We start from the raw sequence: 11,227 nt of genomic DNA, 5'->3' as shown, positions 1-11,227 counted from the left end.
CTCTAAGACCTATAATGTTCAGCTTCGATTTCCTTATTCTACTACGCATCACCAGAAATTTTTCGTACAACAGCAATACCACACACTTCAGTTGTACTCTAAAAAATGACATCTTGGATTATAGTTGATGCGCAATCTATATCGATAGATCGTTAAAATTGAACAATTTTAAATTGCAAGTCGTGAGCATTGAAGAATTTCTAATTGTAAATCTTGAATTTTTGAAAAAATCAATTTCAATTTTAAAAAAAATTATAATTTTTTTTGTTATCGTTATAATAGTCTTAAAGTACATGAAAATAGCTTTCCATAACATTATAATAAAAGTCCTATCGGATCATCGTAAAAGAATTTACAATAACGTGAAGGTGAAGAAACGCGTAAAAAAGGTAAAAACGTCAGGCCCCTGTATATTGAGAAGCGGTTGATAAATTAACCTTTAATTTGGTTGATTAATGAAGGTCCACCAGGACTATATTCCAGCCAAGTTTCAACCCGATCCAAAAAGAAATTAATTTTAACTGGAAACACTTGACGTATTCTGCCCTTTATACATCTTCAAAATTAAAAAGTTATATTTTTGATAATTAAAAATCAACCATGTTGTTAGTTTTACCTTTTGCAATGAAAAATTACGTAATAATAATGATTTACATTTGAATTTTTTTCAACGTAGGCTATTTAGAATTAAAAACTCGACTTTTTATTTCCAAAATGACACAAAATTGCAGTTTATAAAAATTGTACAATTTTTATTTCCAAACCTTTAAAACTAAAGAGTTTTTAATTGTAAACTAAATATTCATAATGGAACTATTCCAACAAAATGTTCTAAATTGCAACAGTTAAACATATAAATCACGCATTTATCTACCTGCGAATAGTTACAATTGATAAAATTTCCAGATTTATTTCAGAATTATAACTGACTGAAATATTTTAAAATGAATGTACAAATATGGAGGATAAAAAGGATAAAATTTAAAAAGATGTAACAACTGATGGGTTTTAGGTTAATAAGCTTGTGTTGTCGGTGCTTGGACAATGGCCTTATCATACTAAAATGCAAAAAGTAACTATAAGAATAATTGGAAATACTATCATGTCACTAGCCAACCTCACATCCGTATGCATAACATTTAATGTATTTATATTTATACACACAATCTACATATATATTTTTTCTTTTTTTTTCTAAAAATGAGGCTGATTCTTCTGTTAAGGCCATGAATCAATCTGTCACATGACCAATTACATTTTATAATTCTCAGCTAATTTATAACACTTGTCAACTAAATCTCAGTGGACACAAAATTTGGCGACGTCTTTACGACAATGTTACGACATCTTTACGACATCCTATGTCCATGTCGTTTCGGTGTCTTTGCGATATCGTAAAGACATCGTTAGATCATACGACTTATTTACGATATCGTGAAGACACCTTAACGACATGGACATAGGATGTCGTAAAGATGTCGCAACGATGTCGTAAAGACGTCACCAAATTTTGTGCCCACTGGGACGTCATGTATGTAGGTTTCTAGTGGCCCTAAGTGGGCACTGTTGGTTCTTTGTGCTTTCGCCTAATAAAGTCGATTTTCTCATTCGGATTTGTTTCGTGTGCCTAAAATAGCATGAAATGACCTGAGTGGGCACCAGACGGGTAGTCCCAAGTCGGCAGCTTCTTTTTTCTGTTTTTTTGTTGTTACTATTTGTCTGTTATTTTATTTTTTTGTACTTCAACAATTCCATTTATCTCGTCTCTTGTTTTTCTAAAAGTTTTGTTGTCTTTTGACTGCATGTTGCTGGTCTCTGGCAAGAGTCTTTTTATTTTCTGTTTTTTCTAATTGACAATATTCTACATGTTTTTTCATTGTAAATGGTTTAAATTTGTCCATGTTATCCTAATACTTACTTAACTTGCCCCTTTTTTTAGTTTAGCGGAAAAATTATGTGCAGACTCACGACCAGGGGGTGCTGGCTTAGGATCACCATTTTGAGAAATAGTAGAAATCGACCAAAAAATTACTCACAAAAATCATACAACAAAATTTGTTTGAATTTATATAATTGCATCAGACAATTTTTTTTTCAATTAAAAAAAGGTTTATTTAATTTTAAGAAATGGAAACTATTTGCCTTATTGATTGAAACAAATAATTTCTTTAGTACAATTTGTTTGATTCAAACAAAAAATACAGTGCAAAAGAGTACTACAAAGTGCCGCTAGGTGTGATAAGGCGCTGCCGGCGTTCCTAAGTAACTAACCTAGAATCTGAATTAATTTATCATGAATCATGAATGCGAGTCTTTTTCAATACTAACCTCCTTTCTTTATAAAGATGATTTATGAAATCAAACATGTTATTTTCTATTATCATTATCATTGTATAAATGAAAGCAGGAACACTGATGTATACATTCAATTCAAATCATTTTAAATCATGGTACATTTTTCATTATTCTAATTTATGATTGTTTTATTCAGAAATGAGAAGCACAAAGTTAATAATTAACCAGAATTAAGCTTCGGAATGAATACGTGTTTCTGGTTTTACATATACAACGATAATTATGATTATGAATAAACATATTATCAAGCTTACACATTATGTTTATAAAGAATGCTCAATTTTGAGGTTAAGTGTAAAGAAAAGATTTACTTCAGTTGAACAAAGTCTATAATTATTTTAAAAATATATATTCAATGTAAACAAGAACTTTACTTATTTTAAACCAGAGATTTATTTAAACAAACCAAAAATGTATTTGAACCAAACAAATGAGGACAAACAAAAAGCTTATTCGAATCAAGCAAAAATTTGTTTGACCCTATATTAAAGAAGTAATTTCTTTTATTCAAACAAACATTTTTCTGAGTGTATCTGACCAGCGGCGGGTTTACCAAGAAGCACGGTGGGGCTTATGCCCCAGGCCCGAGAAAATTACGTACGTTACAGCAAAATAGGGATTTTTTTGCCCTTAAGAGGGCCTCTTCGAGGTTTAGCCCCAGACCCCGAAAAATGTTAACCGGGCGCTGCATCTGACCAAAGACAATAAAGCGCCATTAAATCCTGTTTACCTTTTCTCCAGAAAAAAAGCTTACTGTGCCGACTTAGGACCACTCTCCCGTATTTTTAAAAATATTAAAGTTCGTCGTTGGCTCAGTTGCGAGAAAGAGTGACATTAGCGCTGTCACGGTGTGTTCACTCCCATGTATTTAGAGGGGGTACTTATAGATTGTGGCAAAATGCAAGATCAGCGCCACCTAGGGGGCGTAGCAATAACTATTGTCTACAGCAACGACCCCCCGTCTTCATTTCACATCATAATTTGTAGGTTATGTTGACTTCTCTTTCTGAACTACATGAATAATAATAACCAATAAAAAAAACAAAAATTGAACAAAATAAAATCTATCATCGATCAAATGCAATAAAATGTTTAAGTCTGTTGCAATCGATCTATCATAGAAAGATTCCAACATACCTTAACATTTGATTGTTCGTTCTATCAAAACGATTCCAACAGGCTTTAACATTTTATTGCATTTGATTGATAATCGATTTGATTTGGTTCCATTTGTAGTTTGTGTTATCGGTGATAATCCATTGTGAATCCAAGTTCATCACGCAAAAAAAATATAATTCTTGCAGCTACAGTGAATTTCAGCAGACGTGAGCAGACGATAGACCTTCTATCGTGTGCTCAAGTTCATTTTAAATTCTGAATTCATACGAGCGCCACCTAGGGGACGTAGCATTTACTATAATCCGTTCACCACTTTTGTATGGGAGTGAGCACACTGTGAGCGCTGTAGACCGACTAAATGCGAAACTAATACTATGACTTGGCAGTAGTTCCCGGATAACTTTTCAAAGACTAATCAGATTAGGTTGAAATTATACACAGTTTAAAGAACAAAAAAAAGGTCGAGTTGGCTAAACAGCATTTTTTAACCAACGGTTTTGGTCTTAATAAAAAAAAAAGCAATAACAAATTTCATTTTGATGTCAAACTATGCAAGATACGAAAAAGGTCAATTTACACAAATTATGCAGTAAAAAATATCTTAAAGTTGTTACTACTAACTTTTGGACGGGATGCGTATTATTTGTTTTATTTGTGAATATTAACATAAGAAATTGAAACAATACACTTTTGAAAAAACGACATTCCGCTATTAGAAAAAAGGCATTTTATCAGCATCATGCTGACTAAACTATTTTTGATGCCAGCATAATTGTTTTTCCTAAAAATGTAATTTTTTAATCTTTCTCGTGAACGATGGAAGTTATCTTAAAAGAACAAAAGACGTTTTCATCGAACTTTTTTAGGCGTGCAATCTTTTATGTTAACATTTTTTTCGTATCTGTAAGTAGAAGAATCGATTGTAAGAAAAAAATACTCTACTGACCACAAAAGTGATTTAGCCAGCACCAAACTCGCAACATATGTTTCTTATTAAAGTACAAAAAAAATGGAAAACATTTAAGTAGGGGTTTTTTTGAGAAAATCTACTTTCAATTTTTTCAGAGAAACCGCCACAAATTTAATATCTCTAGCTCTTTTAAAAAATAAAAATAAAAATGTATAAGATAGTAATTTTCCAAACACTTTCTTTTTGTTTATACAAGCAAGTACAATTACAAATTGTTGAAGAAATGCTTTCAATTGTATGATTATAGATTTCATAATATTGTAAATATTTGAATATAATTACTGTTTTCAGATTGACATTTTACATACATACTATTAAATTTGTATAAAAAGTATTTAAAAAATGGGTTAATTTTTCCGAAACATATTTTTTTATTAAATACAGTATGAAATTCTGATAATTTATCATTGCACTGGAGATGACATTATTCGACCTGCACTTTTTATAATTAATGAAAGAATTTTATTTTATACATAAGTTTTTTGAATCTTCTTTATACTAATTCAATACCTTCTGATAATATTCCCAAACTCAATAAAATTCTTATAAACATTTTAGTGATTCACAATACTTTCATTTACATTATTTTTTGTTATTTGAACCGAACGTTTCATTGGTTGATGCTCTGGTATATAAAAAACGACACAAGGTATGAAACAAAATTAATTGACTAAAGTTTTTCAGTCAAAAAGAGATAAAAGTTTGTTATTATTCAATTTTTGTTAGAATGCGTAGTGTTTGTTTTATTCATAAAGAACATAATGAAAAATGAAAAATTAGTGCACACACGATACGAAAAAATATCAAAAGACAAAAATTGCAAACCCTACAACATCTACCAACTTTGCATTAATCAATTTTTGAAAAAATGCGTAGTTTTTGTTTTAATCGTTGAAAAATGAGAGGAAGAAATAGAAAAAATAGACAAAAGTCATTTACCCAAAAAAGATCCACAATTTTTAAATAATTATGTTGCGGCAGGATGCGTATTTTTTGATTATGTAGAAAAATTATGAGTTAAACTCAATGTAGAGTATTTCACACTTTGGACTAAATCGAGTGCGAAAAACGAGATTCGTGAAGGGAATTTAGTTGTTAAAGCCGAATGAGCTTCAACAAAAGAGAATTCCAATTTTACCCGCATCTAATACTTTCTCTGATGAGAATTAGAAAAAAATATCAATAATAATTTGTTTGCTCTCATTTTGGTGAAAACATGTTATCTTCTTATTTTTTCTTAGCTTGTGTCGTGTGTCGAAAAATTTAATTTTTGTATATTCAATGTTTTTTTTTATAAATAAAACAAAACCTACGTGTCACATAAAAAGTGATTAATAACAAATTTTTAGATATTTTGTTGGATGCACAATGTTTCTCTTATAATTTATTTTCCTATCTTGCATAATTTGACCAAAAAATGCAATTTTTGATTTTTGATTATTTTTTGTGCAGTTAAAATTTGAATTACCAATTTTTCGAAAAAATTCAAAAAGTTGTCATGATAATCTTGTAGGGCTATCGAAAATTAACATTTTTCTTTCCAAGTACTATGAGAAAATGCATAGAGAGTTTTTAAATCATGAAAAAATATGGACTAAAAAATGTTCAAAATATGCTCTCAGACATACAGACAGACACATTGGTAAAAACCTCTTTTTCGGATTCTGGGTGTCAAAACGTAGAACTTTCGCCAAAAAATTGGGTTGTCATATTTTACATAAATCTAATACCTTCTCTGATGAGGATGTAAAAATTATTTATTTGTTATGAATAATTTTTTGATAAATGTTCTTTCGGTTTTATCGTAAAAAATTGCATTAAAAACATAAAAAATTTAATTTTTTGAAACCCCACACACGAGACGAAAACGAAATTAAAAGACAAAAGTTGTGATAAGAATGTGCCCACGCAGCGGGCAGATTCTTTTTACTGTTAATGACGTTTTTTATGATTAAATTGAAAACTACGCATCCTATCAAAAAGTGGTTAAAATACAAATTTGTAGATCGTTTTCAAATGCACAATTTTTGTGTACTCGTCTTTTACCGTATTTTGCATAGTTTGGCCGAAAAATGTAATTTTTGGATTTTTCATTATTTTGTATGCTGTCAAAATTTGAATTTTGAATTTTTCAAGAAAATTCAAAAAGCTGTAATGATAATCTTGCAGGGCATTCAAAAAGCAAAAATTTTCTTTTCTTCAGCTTTTTTATATCGTGCGTTATTTGGCTTAAAATGTTCATTTTCTTGTGTTTCTTGGAATTTTGTAAATGCTATAACTCTGGTAATTTTTGATTTTATGAAAAAAGTCAGAACAAAAATTGTTCGACTTTTAGAAAACTATGAATAACTGTAAAGAGAATTTTTGAATTTTGAAAATAGATTAATTTTTTCAAAAGTTATGGTATTCATAGACATACATACAAACATACAGACACATTTGTAAAAACCTGTTTTTTGGATTCAGGGGGTCTCAAAACATGGACATATGGCAAAAACTGGGGGAGGGGGTCAAATTTTACACAAATCTAATACCTTCTCTGATGAGAATGTAAAAAAAAAAACAAGTTTTTCTCTCGAAAAACGCCGGAATAATGCATTTGTTACTTAAATTTGTTTAAAAGATCATAAGATTTAATGAACTAATTATAAATGTCTATGAAATTATAAAGATATTTCCATTTAAAAGGTCTAAAATGAAAAAAAAAGAATAGTCGACAAATGCCCGAATAATACATTTATTAACTTGATTACGCGAATAATGCATTTGTTTATGGAATTTGTTTAAAAATCAGGCAATTTATGAACTCGTTATAAATTTTGCTAATATTATCATAAATTTCGCAATGAAAAGGAGTGGAATTGACAAAAAAAAATTTTTAAGTCGAAAAATGCCCGAATAATGCATTTGTTTATTAAATTTTTAAATAAAATAATATAATTCACAAACATATTATCAATGTTGCTGAAATTATTATGAAGTTCTAAATTTAAAAAAAAACACTAAAAAGAAAGAATTTTTGTTTCGACAAATGTCTGAATAAAACATTTGTTTAGTAAATTTGTTTATAATTTTAACAAGATACACCTTATAAGAAAATTGTTTTATTATAATATTGTTTCCATTTAAATTTTTTGCAATATAACTTTAAAAAACGTTAAATTATTGGAAATGATAGAAAACACATTTTCAACAATAATTTGTTTATAAGATTTTGTTTTGTTTATTTTATCATGATGGAATATCTTCATTTAAATCTGTAAGGCGTAGGCGATTACAAACATTTTTCTACTTTTCAGGAGCACTGGGAACGTAAATTTTTAAAAAATAGATATTTTTTTCACCATATTTCTTTAATTATAAAAGAATTAAAAACTCGAAGAAAAAAACTGGCTGGAAACATAACTCGAACAAATCTACACCGATCGAGCTGAAATTTCTGACACATATTCAAAATTGCTTTCTCCAGCAACGTACGTATGATTTTTTTTATATTGCATAGTTTTTTCGTAAACAATTTTATTAAGATTTTTTTAGAAATTTTAAACTTCTTTCAAAAGGGAATCATGTTGCGAAAAATCAATATACCGAAAAAATCCTACATACGTCTCTTGCTGTTGTTCTATAGAATCGAAATTTTTTTGGTTTTTTGGTCCAGGTCAAAAATTGCGGGAGTTAGGTTTCCGGCCGTGGACACCTTTAACAACAAAGTGCCGACAATTTATAATCGATTAACAAATCCTTATATTTTTGTGTTTTCCCAACTTTCATTATTTACGACCCTTGAGTCGTAGGAGTTTCATTTTTAAATTTTCATCAGAGAAGGTATTAGATTTGTGTAAAATTTGACCCCCCCCCCCCCCCCCTCCAAGTTTTTGTCGAATTTCCACGTTTTGAGACCCCCTGAATCCGAAAACAGGTTTTTACGAATGTGCCTGTCTGTCTTTCTGTATGTCTGTTTGCCTGTCTGACTGGCTTTTGCTACACTCTTTTAGAGTCTTAAGCTGGATGCCCAGTTCGTTACTCAGACATTTTAAATAAAAATACTAAACGTGAGCTCATTTTGAATTTTTTTTTAGTTTTGTTTTTAAACTTGAGTGCGAAGCACGAGATACGTGATGAGAATGTGTTCGTTAAAGCCGAAGGAGCTTTAACAAAAGAGAATTCACAATCACTAAGTTACTGTTGTCAATATTTTCACCTTTCGTTTTAAAGAGTCTATGCAGAAAGATCGAGCGCGTAATGCGAAGTAAATATATTATCGAGCGTGAAGCGCGAGAACCAACAGTCGCGCGCCCTAGGAGCGTTAAAAAAAGCGAGCCACGCGCGCAGCGCGGAAGAGGAATGTGCCCGCGCAGCGGGTAGATTTCATGTGGTATAATCAATATTTCATCGAGAAAGAGATTTTTCCTTTTGAAAGCGTCTATTTAATGCATTTGTTAAACAGAATTTTTAATAAAAATGAAAAATATTGTCAAACATTATTTTCACTCGATGTACAGCAATAATCGATTTTGTTCATGAATTTGTTTATAACAATTGAACAGATTGCACGAACTTCGTCTAAGTTATGAGGATTTGTTAATCGATTGTGAATCTATCAGTTTTTCACCTTTTTGAGGTAAAATCAATGAATGCTACAGAACAGGCCGCTCAAATATGAAGAACTATGTTTTTTTGGCATTTCTCAACTTGAATAACAAACAAACAAAGCCTTTTTAGCAAAATCGCCCTCGACAGACCTCTTTAGAATTTAATTAGCTTTAATTTAAAAAAAAGATAGAATCGGATGAAAATTGTAGGCTATGGATGATTTTGAACTCCACTTTTCCAATTCGCCGCACAGTGGGGCAAAAAAACGTTCGTGGACAAATTGATTTTCAGAAGACAATTATTATTCGATTTTAACTTTTTTCACAATGAAAGCTGATACAATTTCGCATCGAATTGTCATGGCCGATTCTTAAATTCTTGTTTATAGTTTTGTTTATTTAATAATTTTTTTTTAAATTAACTTTGGAAGTATACCGGTTTTTGAAAAATGCTTTGTTTCAATCAAAAATACTGTAATCGCAGCATTTTTATTAAAATAGATAAAAATATATTTGGCCACCCTTGGCGTTCTTGAATAAAATTTTAAATAAATAAATAATTATTAACAAACGTATTTAATTTGTAGGCGCAAAAAATGATAAAAGTCACAAAATTAGGAAAAAACCGTTATCATAATAAATAAATTGAAAATATTGACTAACAAAAAAAATGGTTCTATCTATAAATGAGTAAAGGCTAATCTAGAGCTATGCTCTTTTGTCCGGTATTTTGGAATTGTTTATTTTTGAATAACGTGAACAGCAAATAAAATAGGGATGGTCACTATAATGAATAGGGAAATAAAATGAATCAATTACAACAGCCAAAATCGGAATGATCAGAATAATAAGTAAGGAAATAAAGTCAGAATAAAATAAAGAAAAATACACATATAAACAATCGAATATATCACAAGTAATCAATGAAATAAATAAATAAAATCAAGAAAGAAAAATTTCAATGACTGCATAAGAAATCAGATAATTATTCAAATAATTATTCCAAAAAACAGAAAGGGCTGCAATACAGAGGATATTGTCTTCCAATGAATATACAGAATAATATTCTCACCAAATTTAGCCAGAATAATCGTAGACATGAGAAAAAAGGGCAGGAATCACGGTTATATCCACACGAAACGAAACCTAGAAAAATCATGACTACACAATGTTTAAAATAAAACTAGAAGATTCTTTCTTGAAGACTGCTGACAAAAGAAAGCCAGGATCTCCAGATTTTCTTGGCTTTATAGGTTCTCCCTAACAACAAGTTTGTTTGGCTCTTGTTTTAATTTCTTCTGTTTTAAACTTATTGATTTTTCTGCTAACTTCTGTCTAGTCCAAAATTCAAATCTGTTTCGAAACTAAGCAGGGCTGTAACTGGGAAGAGTTCCAATGCTACTAAACTGAAATAAACTTTGGAACTGGCAATCGCAGTTAATCCATTTCGATCCAACAGATAGTAAATTATTATGTTTTTCTTCGAATAAATCTATATTGATAGCTGGCTATCAATATTAAAAGACAATTTATTTTGAACACAGAAATGTATAGATAACTCTTCGAGCATCAGCTAAGGAGTTTCTTCTAGCTTGCTAGAAGTACACAACAAAGCCTTTCAAGAAGATGGAAAAATCTTGAGTCCCAAAAATAAAGAAATAAATGTCGAAAGGCAGAATTCAAAGTATCCGTTCATAGCATGATATTGCCAGCAAAGGGTGGCATTATTGTATAAATCGATTTAAAATATCTTAGTTTTTGAAACGTCTTTTAGTTAGGCATCCTTAAGTTTCTTGAATATCCAATGTTGTCAGGATCTCAGGAAAATTTACCTGAATAAATAAAAATATGAACAGAATTAATTTAAAAAAAATTAACGTGAATTTTGGTGAGTTGTAAAATTATTAAAATTTTACAAAGCCACAATACCTAGAGAACTGAAAGCAACTATCCAAGACCGGTGCACAAATCTGTTAAAACTGGCTGTTAATTTCGTGAAAAAACAATATTTTATGTACAAATGCATAAAATGATGAAAAATTGTTGAAACAATTGTTGTTTACAATAATGAATTGTTGGCTGCCATCAAAATGTTTTTAGCAATTCAGAAGTTATTTACAGTTAATTGCATCGAAAAAATCAAGCTTGTATCTCGAAAAAAAGCCAATAGTGCATTTGATAATTAAGGTAG

The sequence above is a fragment of the Belonocnema kinseyi genome, chromosome 5 (assembly GCF_010883055.1).
Source record: "Belonocnema kinseyi isolate 2016_QV_RU_SX_M_011 chromosome 5, B_treatae_v1, whole genome shotgun sequence".
Taxonomy (NCBI): Eukaryota; Metazoa; Arthropoda; class Insecta; order Hymenoptera; family Cynipidae; genus Belonocnema; species Belonocnema kinseyi.
The sequence above is the reverse complement of the archived record's forward strand: the minus strand, read 5'-3'. Positions refer to the sequence as shown.